This window comes from Aplysia californica, unplaced genomic scaffold, assembly GCF_000002075.1.
Source record: "Aplysia californica isolate F4 #8 unplaced genomic scaffold, AplCal3.0 scaffold00083, whole genome shotgun sequence".
NCBI classification, from domain to species: domain Eukaryota; kingdom Metazoa; phylum Mollusca; class Gastropoda; order Aplysiida; family Aplysiidae; genus Aplysia; species Aplysia californica.
This window is the reverse complement of record NW_004797353.1, coordinates 1,574,033-1,586,410: the sequence shown is the minus strand read 5'-3', so window position 1 is coordinate 1,586,410 and position 12,378 is coordinate 1,574,033. Positions and strand designations below refer to the sequence as shown.

Genomic DNA, 12,378 nt, shown 5'->3' with positions numbered 1-12,378 from the left:
GAGAGAGAGAGAGAGAGAGATATGGGGAGGGGGGTGTGGGGAGATCGAGACCGAGACACACAGAGAGAGAGAGAGAGAGAGAGAGAAAGAGAGAGAGAGTATATGAGAGAGAGAGAGTATATGAGAGAGAGAGTATATGAGAGAGAGAGTATATGAGAGAGAGAGTATATGAGAGAGGGAGAGAGAGTATATGAGAGAGAGAGAGAGAGAGAGAGAGAGAGAGAGAGAGAGAGTATATGAGAGAGAGGGAGATTTGTGTGTTTACGAGGTCTGTCTCAGAATAAAGTTTCCCTGCATATAATTATAAATCAACTTGAATTTGGTATCAACAGAAAGGTTGTTCAAATATATACATGTATCTATTCAACGTAGGAACCATCAGGTTCAAGACATTTCTCTATTTGATCTACCCAGGAGTCTTTCTGTGAAAGTGTAAAGTTTATGCCATCTTCATCCGCGGCTTGTCCTGGGGCGTTTCTAATTCTAATTGCGAGCTCTGCCTCTGACTTTAGAATGTTGGGACCATTGTCGTTGCTTGGTTGTGGTAGGGGTGGTCTTTTTATCTTCAAATAATTCTCCTACATATTCAGCCCATCTTCCTAGGACTTCTTCTTTCTCAAACAAAATAATTGTCTCTTTTGTCTTCAACGCTTCCTGACAATCAATGACAAGGATATAGCTCAAACTGGCAGCTCAACTGATTTTGAAATTACCGTTGTAGTGTCTCATTTCTTTGAGTCACACGTTTGCTAGTATTTTATGTTGTGGGCTTGTGTTTCTACACAATAATACAGATTGTATGCTGCTTATTGCTGGGTCTTTAAAACTTTATTTACTGTGTCTGTAGTGCTATTTCTCAGCTTATGATTAATCAGTACGTACTTAATTTGTACTTACAAAGCAGTATGGAAAAAGAAGTATAAACATGATCGCAATCCTTGCAGTGCAGAAGTTTTGCAGAATTTAGTCATTTTGGGGGTAAAATTCTGCTATGAATTTTGAAATTTTCAATGCAGAAAACTACGATGCCAGATATATTTTCAATCTAAAAAAACAACTTTCCTAAATAACGCAAACATTTTATAATTTAATTTCACTTTATAATTTCCCATTAAGGCCAATGGCCTTCATAAAATCTAAAATTCTGCTGTGAACAACGACGGAGAAAATATCTTGCAATTTTTTTCATTTATTGTTTTAAGTATTTTCTTCGGGTCTCTCCGAAGTCTAGGCATTCGATAAAAAATGTGTCTAATGGCAAAATCTGTGTCGCATCCGACACAGAACGGCTTCTCATCTCCCTGAAGGAGGTATTTGTGTGTTAGGGCCGTGTGTCCGATGCGTAATCGAGTAAAAATGATTTGGTCTCTTCTGGGGAGGCCCGAAGGATTTCGCGGTCCCAGTTTGGGTTAAATGTTGTGAAGTTTGTTATTTGTTTGTTTTCTTCCACTGGCTCTCCCACAGACTGGAGATGTACTTTTTTACTTTATTTTTAAACTCAATCTGGGGGAGAGTGTTCGTCGCTGTTCCCAACAGAAGGGGCAAGGCTTTCTTCGCCAGGTGATCTACCTGCTCGTTTCCTCGGATGCCCACATGGCTAGGTATCCATGCGAACACGATACTTTTCCCAATTTCAGTCAAGACGTGTATTTTTTGTTGTCATCAACAAAGGCAGTGTTCATCATTATGTCAAAAATATGTTTTAAAACAGGGGCATCTGCTGAGCTGTCTTCCTAATATGGGTCCCGTTCCAACTTCCTGCTCTGTCTACTCTTCCTCCTCCACCTCCATTTATTTCCTGTGTAAAGCCCTGTGCCTCTTCAGCTTCAATGCTGCAATACTTGGAAAATATCTTCCACATTCCTTGTGGCCTCTGCACACCATGCAGCCTTTCTTGGCCTAAGTCACACTTTTTTTACTTATTCTTTCACCTCACAAAAGTGTAATCTTACATTAGTTCAAGAACCCTCCCCCTTTCTTACAGAGTTACAGGAGCCAAAGATCTTCCCCCCCCCCCCCCACCTTTCTTACAGGAGCCAAAGACCCCCTCCCCCCTTCCAGGTGTAAGATTATATTTGAACAGCCCGCATGTGTAGAGCCCGAGGCCAAAGTCGAGTGGAGGGGGTAATTATTACCCTGCTGAAAGTTTAAATACCTTATTTTAAATGTTATACATTTTGTATAGATCTATACCGTGTTGCAAAAGTTCTGTCACATCCACCTTCAACAAAGTACAATAACTCAATGATCCCACAAAGCCAAGCAATATTCAGATCTAGTACTAGTACATTTTGTACACGTGAAATTCATTCACTTTATGCCAACAAGACAAACAGAATTGGCCCAATATCATTGGAGTTCTCTATTCAAGGGAGATAATTTTATTCACAAAGAAAGTTACAAAATCAAAATAAAAGTTTGCTCAGTTTTGCGTGTGGCTTTTGCGAACTTGACTTACTGTTGTGTGCATAAACGTGTTTTCACCGACTGAATAATTAATGCCTTCCTATACTATGATTGCCTGAGGAATCCCCCTGCACTTGTGAAGTGGAGCCTTCAGTTCATGACGAGTTTGACGGGGTGCAGCCTGTTTCAAATACTCCAGTCAAGGTTGTCTTACAACTTACATATGTTCTGTTGATCTTGCAGGCCAGTCCAGAAAATTGATTTGATGAGTTTGGAAAGAGTTTTTGACTGATCATGGCCACAGGAGGTCAGGCGTTGTGTTGTTGGCACATTCAATCATTCGTGACATGTGTAGGACAGGACACATGGACGAAGCCTTTTGTCACAGTGGGCCTACTACTATTATCGTCTTTTGAACAGATTGCTTTGAACAGTGACCAAATGTGCACGATAAAGAGCAGAGGTTCCACCCCCATACTATCACACTTCAGCCTTCGAATTGGTCCATTTGGCGGACGTTGGCTTTGTGAAATCTCTATCCTTTTCTTTCAAACACTTTTTCTCTTTCATCAACTACAATACGACGAATTAATTAAAAATCTGGAACATTTCTGAATACCAACGTCTCTAATTTCATCGCCAATGCTGTTGTGATCAAATTTGGCGATTTCTTCGATTGATAGGATTGGAAAGCCAAGGGCGATAACCACGTAATACACGATCACAAATGTCTAACAGTAATGAGTAACACACGTAACGATGAATTGTACAAAAACTGGACGATCTAGCGATCATACGATAAATCGTCAAGTGTAACCACAAAATTGTACAGAATTTAGACGATTGAACGATGGTTTGGTCGAGAAATCAAGCGCTGCTTGATATTTTCCGTGCGATCACGTTCAGATTTGAGGGAGACGCGCTCTGAGTACTGGGACGTAGATTGACATTTGCCGCCCCGAGAAATTAAACTTAGGACTCAAAATTTGAAAAAAAAAATTACCCTACGTCAAAATTGATTACATATTCGGAATCAGCGTCTCAAAATAAGCAAAGTTGCTCTCGGTGAACCTGATTTGGTGCGTTATTATGTACAGTGGAACTCGGATTCAACGAGAACTCGGATTCAACGAGATGAGATAGATTCCCCGTTTTTGTTGTGTTTTTTTTGTCTTCTTTAAAATCAATAACAATAACCCGAATTCAAAGAGCACTTAATCAGCGAGCTCGGATTCAACGAGGTCGCTTCCAGGGTGAACAGCCCCCGCAGACGTGGCTTCGCCCATTTTTCTCCCAGAACGAACTTTATCTATTCCCAGAAACCAGCCATTCCAGCTGCATCGTGAACCATTATTTACTTAACCGATTGCATACGACTACGACCAATCAGCGGTCTTTTTTCATATCATGTTACCAACACATGCGTTGTTGGTGCACGCACGTCTCTACTCTGGCATGTGTCGGGGTCGGATGGGCGGCTTGCACACGTGTGGCTGTGTGTGCGTGTCGTGGGGGGGGGGGCACTAGCGGTCCGGGCATTGAACGTCGCAGATACAAACGCGTCACAGTCTTTTTTTTCCCTCGGCAACTGATCATTATTACAATGATAAGCTAGTCTTGACGTTGATCTACGTACTGAATTGTGCGCTGGTCTATGGAATCAAACGTTGCCGTATGCTAGGCTCTACTCAGCAACACAACTTTTTGGTGAACAATCGAGATTGCACAGGTGTGTGCATTTGAACGAATCGGTCTTTTTTTTTTTACACAGCTCATAATATGCAAATATTTCAGGCACTACCTGTGACTTCTCTTTATACATTAGGGCCTACTTGCTCAGTGCCTACACAAAACCTTGTGTTTGCTATAACGAACACTCGGATTCAACGAGATTTTAGCTCAGGCCCGGCGACCTCGTTGAATCCGAGTTCTACTGTATATTTTAGCATTTTTGGTATTTAGTTGATCGTTAAGGATGAAGCTGGGCATCAAGGTCACTCGGTGCGTTGCACATATCTGCAGTCAAGTCAAAACTTCCGGTTCTACACACAACACGGTAAGTCTACAGTATGGCCACCCTTTTCTAAAGACACTGTTCTGCTATATCAAAATGTACAGGGGAAAGGGAGGGGGGGTGGGCTTCTGTGATCTAGAGGTAGTGTTCGCCTTTCACTCATTAGGTCCAGAGCTCGAAACCTTCACAGTACAGAGAGAGCAGGCAAATCGCTGTCGACGCAATAGAGAGAAAACTGGACGTCCACTGGACGACAGATTGGAACGGGGAAACAGACAACACAGTCCGATAAAACGGGCAGTTCTCTCATACGACGAATCTGATACTATTTATCGTTGCGTGTAACCGGGGCTTAACAATGGTGCCTGGGAGTGGAGTGGGAGTCTCTGAACTTAGTTGGGAGTGGTTTCGAACTTAGGATCTTAATCATAGATTTTTTTCCGTCTTGAGGCCCGAAACTGAAACTGAAAGGGACGAGAAATTTAGTGCAGCGTTACAAACTGCAAGATTTTTGGGGCCTCCATGGTGCGTGGAGTGGCCAGCAAGTGGCGTCCACTCTGTCAGTCATAACGTGATTTTTATTCGTCGCTGCAAAATGGTGCCAACAAGGGGTGCCCGAGTGGAAGTGGCCTCCCAGCAGCCCCCACTCTGCTGTACTCTGCATACACCTTAAGTGTAACCAGACTGATGGTCCTAATGTCAATGCGGCTTGTTGCTTTTTTCGGGGGGGGGGGGGGGGGGGGGGGGATATATAATCCGATCGGAGTGGTTCTTCCGGTGTATTTCGTGAGCCTCATATATTTCATTCAAAAGTTCTGTCAGAGTACCTCCATGTACCAATGTCAAATTGTTCTAATTACATCAGCATTTCTGTGTTTATCAGCCATCTTCACTTGGTGGAGGGTTTTTTCCCTTCGGGGTGTTAATAATTGTGAGCTCAACCTCTGACTTTAGAATGTTGAGGCCATTGATGTTACTTGGTTCTGGTAGGAGTGGTCAAATAATTCTTCCTATCTTCCTAGGGCTTTTTTTGTTGTTGTCTCAAATACATTGTATTATTTTGCCTTCCATGTCTTCAACGCCTCCTGTCAATCTTTTGTCGTGCTTTCTTCCGACGAATTCCTTAATTATTATATGTGAGGCAGCGTGATGGAATCAGGCTCTCGTCAATTTTTGGGCATGTAGAGTTATTGGTATCATCTGAAAGCTTGTTCGCTTGTCTTTATTTGGATGAAGCAAATATACATTTATCTTGGATACAAGTCGAGATATTTGCGAATGAACGAGGTGGGGGTCACCTGTTTTCAGAGGTAAAATTATGAGAAAATGGCCGCCAAAGATTAGTTATTTCCTTAACTTAAGAGTCTGTGGTAACTTAAAATTTACATTTTTTGTGCCTTTAATCAACGTTTTTCAGAAAAATCCACTCAGAAATGAGTTCTTTGATGGGCATGAAAGGTGTTGACCCAAAAAACAAAAATTTGATAAAAAATTCACAAACCTGTGGAAAAATAATCAATACTGGGTGCATTTTACACATTAGGTCTTGCACTTCACCACAACATTCTATAATTCAAACAATTACTCATACCTCTATGCTACAGGCCTACCCCCATTATTCTTAGAATAACTCGTCTAAAAGCTGAGGAAGTCAGAAACCATTGTATAAAAACAATGAAATATATAATATAATATTATATATAAATATATATATATATAAATATATATATTTATATCTATATATATATTATTTTTTTTAATACCTGCAGAACTTAATATCTAAGTTTACAATCCCAACATAAAAATATGACAACCTTTTCTTCTTTTTTTCAGTAACTTTGTACAATATATTATATATATTATATAGATCTACATACCACTCTCCAATGTATCAATAAAACGACTAATTCATGTTTGTTTTCATTATTTTCACAAGTCACAATGCCTCGAAAGTACACCAGTTGTTGAGTAAACCTGGTAATAGACATTATAAAAGCTATAGGGAAGAGACTCTGCTCGTAGCAATTCATCTGTGTTGGCACATGAGCATACCAGAAGTGTCGAAGGCGTACAACATCCCTTTCTCTAAGGACACTTAGAAACAAAGTCAATAATAATCGCCACAAAAAGACAGCGGAGGAAAAGTCTGCTCTATCAAAAGAATTAGAGGAAACCATTTTGAACTATGTATTGATATTGCAGACTATGGCATACCATTAGCATCCAATGACATTAAGTTCATGGTTCAAGGGACTCTAAATAAATTGGAAATGACTATTCTTCAAGAACAATCTCCCAGGGCCCGATTGGGTCAACGATTTTTTTAAAAGACACAAAGAAGCTCTATGTAAAAAACAAAGCCAAAACATCAAAAGAACTAGAGCTGAAGTACATCCGAATGAAATCAAGAAGTACTTTGACAATTTGAAGGTGTCTTTGGATGGAGTGGCAAAGGACAATATATTAAACTATGGTGAAACAAACTTATCCCATAACCCTGGGCAGAAAACATGAGTTTTCCGTAGGGGAATTGAGTACCCAGAAAGAGAGAGAGTAATGAAAGAGTCCAAAGGAAACATCAATGTAATGAGTAATGTTTGCAGTGACAGCCTAAGGAACACCTCTTCCTCCATGTGTGAATATAAATCAGAAAATCTTTGGAACACTTGGTGTGAGAATGTTCTAAAAGGTGCTCGTTTTGCTAGAAGCAAGAGTGGTTGGATCGATATTGCATATTGTTGAGGAATGGTTTATGACGATAGTGGTGCCGTGGACCACGAGAAAAGAAGGCAGGAAATCTCTTATTGGTGATAATCTTAGCTCCCATGTATATTAGTTCAACTGTCATTGAAAAGTGTAAAGAACTGGCTATTGCCTTCATATTGCTACCCCCAAAGGCTACTGACAAATTACAGCCTCTTGACGTCCGTTTCTTTTCTTTTTCCCCTCTTAAGAAACAGTGGCGAAAGCAGCTTGAGCAGTATCGACAACGGTACCCTTCATCAACATCTTTAGACAAGTGTGTCTTTCCGTCCATGCTGAATAACCTCGTTCAAGAACTTGTTATGAGATCGTCAGTCAATTTAATCTCAGGATTTAGGGCATGTGGAATTGTCCCACTCAACCCAGAGGCTGTCATCACCACCAAATCTCCATCGAATTAACAAGAGGTAGATCCAAACAAGCAAAGTTCTGTCTGTGATGTAGTCATAGAATACCTTCACAAGTATTTACCCAATGGAAACAAAAAGCGAAGTCGATCAAAGATTCTGGTGTCTCCAGGCAAATAGTTGGCATCAATTACCATTCCCGGTGCATCTGCATCTCCTCAAGTACTGGCAGCCGTCAAAGACAGTACTGCCAGTACTTCGACCTCCACATTTTCCCAACATGAACAAAGCAGGCCTTCTCAAGATAAAAACTCAACTGAAGATTCCAATCATGATATAATATAAATTGTGCATCCGAGTCTGAGTCGTTCTCCGAGATTAGTGACGACGGCGATGAAAAATTGGTTCCTCAACCTCAACCCAAGAGAGCCAAACGAAACCTTTTTGACCAGATGCAAAACTAGTCTTATTGACGTTTATAATTCTGCTACAGAGTCTAGGTCTTATGTGTCAAATCATATATGTATAAAAGTATTACTAGCATTTCCATTATAAATCTAAATGTGAGGCAGCGTGGTGGAATCAGGCTCTCGTCAATTTTTGGGCTTGTAGAGTTATTGGTATCATCTTAAAGCTTGTTCACTTGCCTTTATTTGGATGAAAAAAATATCCATTTATCTTGAATACAAGTCGAGATATTTGCGAAAGAAGGAGGTGGGGGTCACTTGTTTTCAGAGATAAAATAAGTGAGAAAATTGCAGCCAAAGATGAGTTATTTCCTTAGCTTAAAAGTCCGTGGTGACTGAAAGTTTACATGTTTGTGCCTTTTACAACGTTTTTCTGAAAAAATCCACACAGAAATGAGTTCTTTAATGGGCATGGAAGGTGTTGAGACAAAAAAAAAGATAAAATTCACAAACCTGGGGGAAAATGCATGTTTTTTCACTCTGATTATTTTGACAAGAGCCTGATTCCACCACGCTGCATCACAAATGTTAACCGGTACTGGTAGTTATGGTGTGATTTGGTTTGCGTTCATGATTGAGAATGTTGTTATGAAGAACAGTTTTTGTTTTTGAATGGTAAAAAGATTATATTATCATCTTTTTTATTATTTATGCTGTTGCTGAGTCCCTCTTAAGGTAGTATATGATATAAATGTTTTGTTTTAGTGCAGTTGAAAGGGTAGATCTATGGTGGTTTGTATAAAGGCAAGGTTAACACATTTTCACTTTTTACAAAAATTAGTCAAAATAATTAATATCTTTTAAATTGATTTGTTTGGATTGTCTCTATGATCAAGAAGGCTACTATGATTAAAGACCAATACTCGTAACTACTTATGATGTTTAGTAAATGTTAATTTGAAAAGTATTTGGTTTGTTATTTTTAAAAGTAGGCAAAGTCACAAATTATTCAGAAACATTTTTAATCATCCTAAGCTTCCTTGGCCTCTTTGCCTTTTAGTTGGATTACTTTGTCTACGTCTTTGTATTTAGATGTATTTAGGCTCTCTTCCTTTCCGTCATTAGAATTTAGATCTACGATTTCCCTAGTGACCAATGTTATTTTTGTTTTGTTTATTCGTTTGATTGTTCTCTCTTTTATTGGCAATTTAACTACTCCAAATCTAATGCTGCCCCTGAAGTTGTCCCCATTAAACGTCTATCTTTTCGTTGACACTTTCTCTTCTGTTTACTTCAATTGCTTCGTTTCTGAGAACTTCGTATTTTTTGTTTTTAACTTAACCTCCACTTGGTACACTATTCTTTCTTCTTCTATTTTCATTTTAACCCAGTTAATGTGCATTATGTTTGATTTGTATCAGCCTTTTTCCTCAAATTCTTCAGCTTTTAGGTAACTTAAAATGAGGGGGCGTCGTCCGAGTTTGCATCAGCTCCTAGGTGTGTTTTTATTTATATTGCGTAATATTATTGGAGGCAAGACAATCATTAACTTGTGTTTTGCCGATGACATCGATGGATTATCAGGAGAAAAACAGGAGCTCGCCACACTAGTGGAGCGGCTGGACACAACCTCAGCATCCAAAGGTATGGAGATCAGTGCCGAGAAAACCACGCTAATGACCAATAACACCAATGGCATCAACGCAGACATCAAAGTCAGGGGCGAGAAACTTGAGACTGTCAACAGCTTCAAATACCTTGGATCAATCATCTCAGATGAAGGCTCAAGACCAGAACTTCTCTCCAGAATCACGCAAACAACACAGCTGCGCCGTCAAGGCACATTTTTATACGCCTGTGAGTCGTGGACACTAACAGCAGAATTAGATAAAAAGATTCAGACCACAGAGATGAGATGTTACCGCGGACTCCTTAACATCTCGTACAAAGACCACGTTTCAAATGCTGAGGTACGAAAGAGAATCACCAAAGCAGTGGGGCAGTATGAAGATCTACTGACCACAGTGAAGAGACGAAAATTAAAATGGTGTGGGCATGTCACAAGATCCACAGGACTTGACAAAACAATCCTGCAAGGAACCGTACAAGGAAAGAGAAAGAGAGGAAGGCTGAGAATGAGGTGGGAAGACAACATTACAGAGTGGATGGGTGACAATCTGAGGAAAGCAGAGCACAAAAATAGATGGCGAAAGCTGTTTTTCAGATGCAGTGGTGCCCCCACGATTGCCCCAACCACGGAATAGAAGAAACAAAAAAAGAAGAAAAAGGCCTACTAATTCAGTTGGTGTCAGTCGACATATTCAGGACTCTTCCATGCAGTCTTCTAGCTGGTTGATGAAAGAAGGTGTTTGCTATCATTCGATTTTACCCCTCAAAAAGTTTAGAGAGTGTTCACCTCTTTAGGTTCGTGTTCCTATTGCCACTGGTGTCTTGGTATTGTCCCTTTCCTGCTATAACGTTCAGATTCCAGGTCTTCGATTATGACGAGTGCTTCATTCGATTTAACGTCTTTCAGTGTCTAATGTTTCTTCATAATAATAATATATTCTTCAGTCTTTTCATCTTCGCGTGTGAAGGTTAGGGCACATGTTATTAGTAGGCCCTGTGTATAATATGTGTACCTCTTTATTGTAATTGCAACCTTATGAAGGTCTGTTTGAAAAGTATACTCTATCGAAATCAGTACATGCCCATTTTATTCTATATCATAAACAACAGTTTTCTCCACTGTGAGGTTTCTCTGCCTGCCACAGCTTCACCAGAGCCCCATTAGCCAGCAACACGTCAAGGTTACCAAGGTCGGCCTTCACGGCTAGCGTAACGCCCACGTGACATGACGTCACACCGTACCTCACCCGAACCCAGAAACTCTCTACTTTGTTCTGTTTCCATCTCCCAGGACGAGGACCGAGGGGTTGGACTTTAGGAGACAAAAACAAATTGGTAAATATAAATAAAAATATTTTTTCCTAAAATAATGTCCCATGCCCGTTTCTTCGAACTACTCGACGCCATATTAGTGTAAAAGTGAACAAAAACGACAAATTGAATTAGTATGTTGTTATAAAACAAAGTGAAAGTAAGAAAGACTTTTTATACATAAATCTGAACGAACACGCACTACGGAAGAGTTGATGTTGTTGAGGGAGTGAAAGAAAAATCAACTCATCCGAAGTTCAACTTAACCGTCCCGATACAGAACAATAGGTGCTGAAACCAGAGAAAAAGATCAAGTCATGAGAAAAAGATCAATCGAAGATCAACTCAAACGAGTGAAACACAAGCTGAGTCGACTGTTAAGGTTAGTCAGTTAGTTTGAATAATTTTATTTTTTAATCCTAGCATCCTCTGCTCCAAATGAGTCACGAGGCGGGCATTTTCCCACATTCCCACTCCCTAACGGAGCAACCAAATTTCGTTTAGTCGTCACCAAAGTGAAAAATATCCTACATGTGTGCGCTCAGTCTCGTCTACCGGTGACGTTTGTTAGTGGTGTTATTTTACTCTAGGAGGAAAGACCAAACCGAAAGGAACACACATTATCTAAGGCCAGTCAAGTAACTATAAAAGACATAAAAATGAAACAAAAAACGTAAGATAGAGGAAAAACTTAAGCAAGTAGAGAACTTACTGATCATACTGATATTATATGACACCAGTCAAGTAACTAAAAATCACATAAAAAATGAAACAAAAAACGTAAGATAGAGGAAAACCTTAAGCTAATAGAGAACATACTGATATTATATGAGGCCAGTCAAGTAACTAAAAATACCATAAAGATGAAACAGAAAACATGAGGTACAGGAAAACTTAAGCAAGTAGAGAACATAACAGTATGAAGAGCCAGAGACCAGTTCCCCCCTGGACTCTGTCCCGTCAAACCATCCCTAGTGAAGCATTTCCCTGACGTCTCAAGACAAAAGTACACTCTGGCTAGCCAAGATTGGCAATCACCTGAACATAAGTGAGTAAGGGTCACCTCCCTCCCCTGATCCAGCTCATTAAGAAAATAGTCATAACTTTAAAAAAAAAAAAGAAGAAAGAAATATAAAATGTAATAGATAGCACAACGTACCAAAAACGACCCAAGTGTAAAATGACACGTATAATAACTTTTTAAATTACAGAAAAAATTATTAACAAAATCAATAACAGATCAGAAAAATAATGAAATAGAAATTATCCGTCACCTAAATCTCCCGAAAAAAAAGTTGTCGTTTCACTGGTAATGAAACAAACATTCTCTATCGGGTCAAGGTTCAGTTTCCCTTTGACCTTTGACCCTTGACCCGACAAGACGTCAAATACGAGAAAAAAATCGAGCAATTAAAAACTAATCTAGCCCATTCAGAAAAAAAAATTCAAGTTAACAAATCAACGTTACCTCTCTCCTTCAACTCTGCTGAAGCATGTCTGT

At 39.7% G+C, this 12,378-nt stretch overlaps 1 protein-coding gene and 1 long non-coding RNA gene across 2 annotated transcripts in view; both read right to left on the bottom strand.

Moving 5' to 3' along the window:
* LOC101845763 (acetylcholine receptor subunit alpha-like 1) overlaps window positions 1–12,378 on the bottom strand; it is an 83,833-nt gene that overhangs the window by 27,953 nt on the left and 43,502 nt on the right. The window lies entirely within an intron of this gene.
* LOC106011277 overlaps window positions 10,921–12,378 on the bottom strand; it is a 5,222-nt gene continuing 3,764 nt past the window's right edge. Inside the window, exon 2 of the long non-coding RNA XR_001184706.2 lies at window positions 10,921–11,168. This is a non-coding gene — a long non-coding RNA (uncharacterized LOC106011277). The remainder of the gene's footprint in view (window positions 11,169–12,378) is intronic.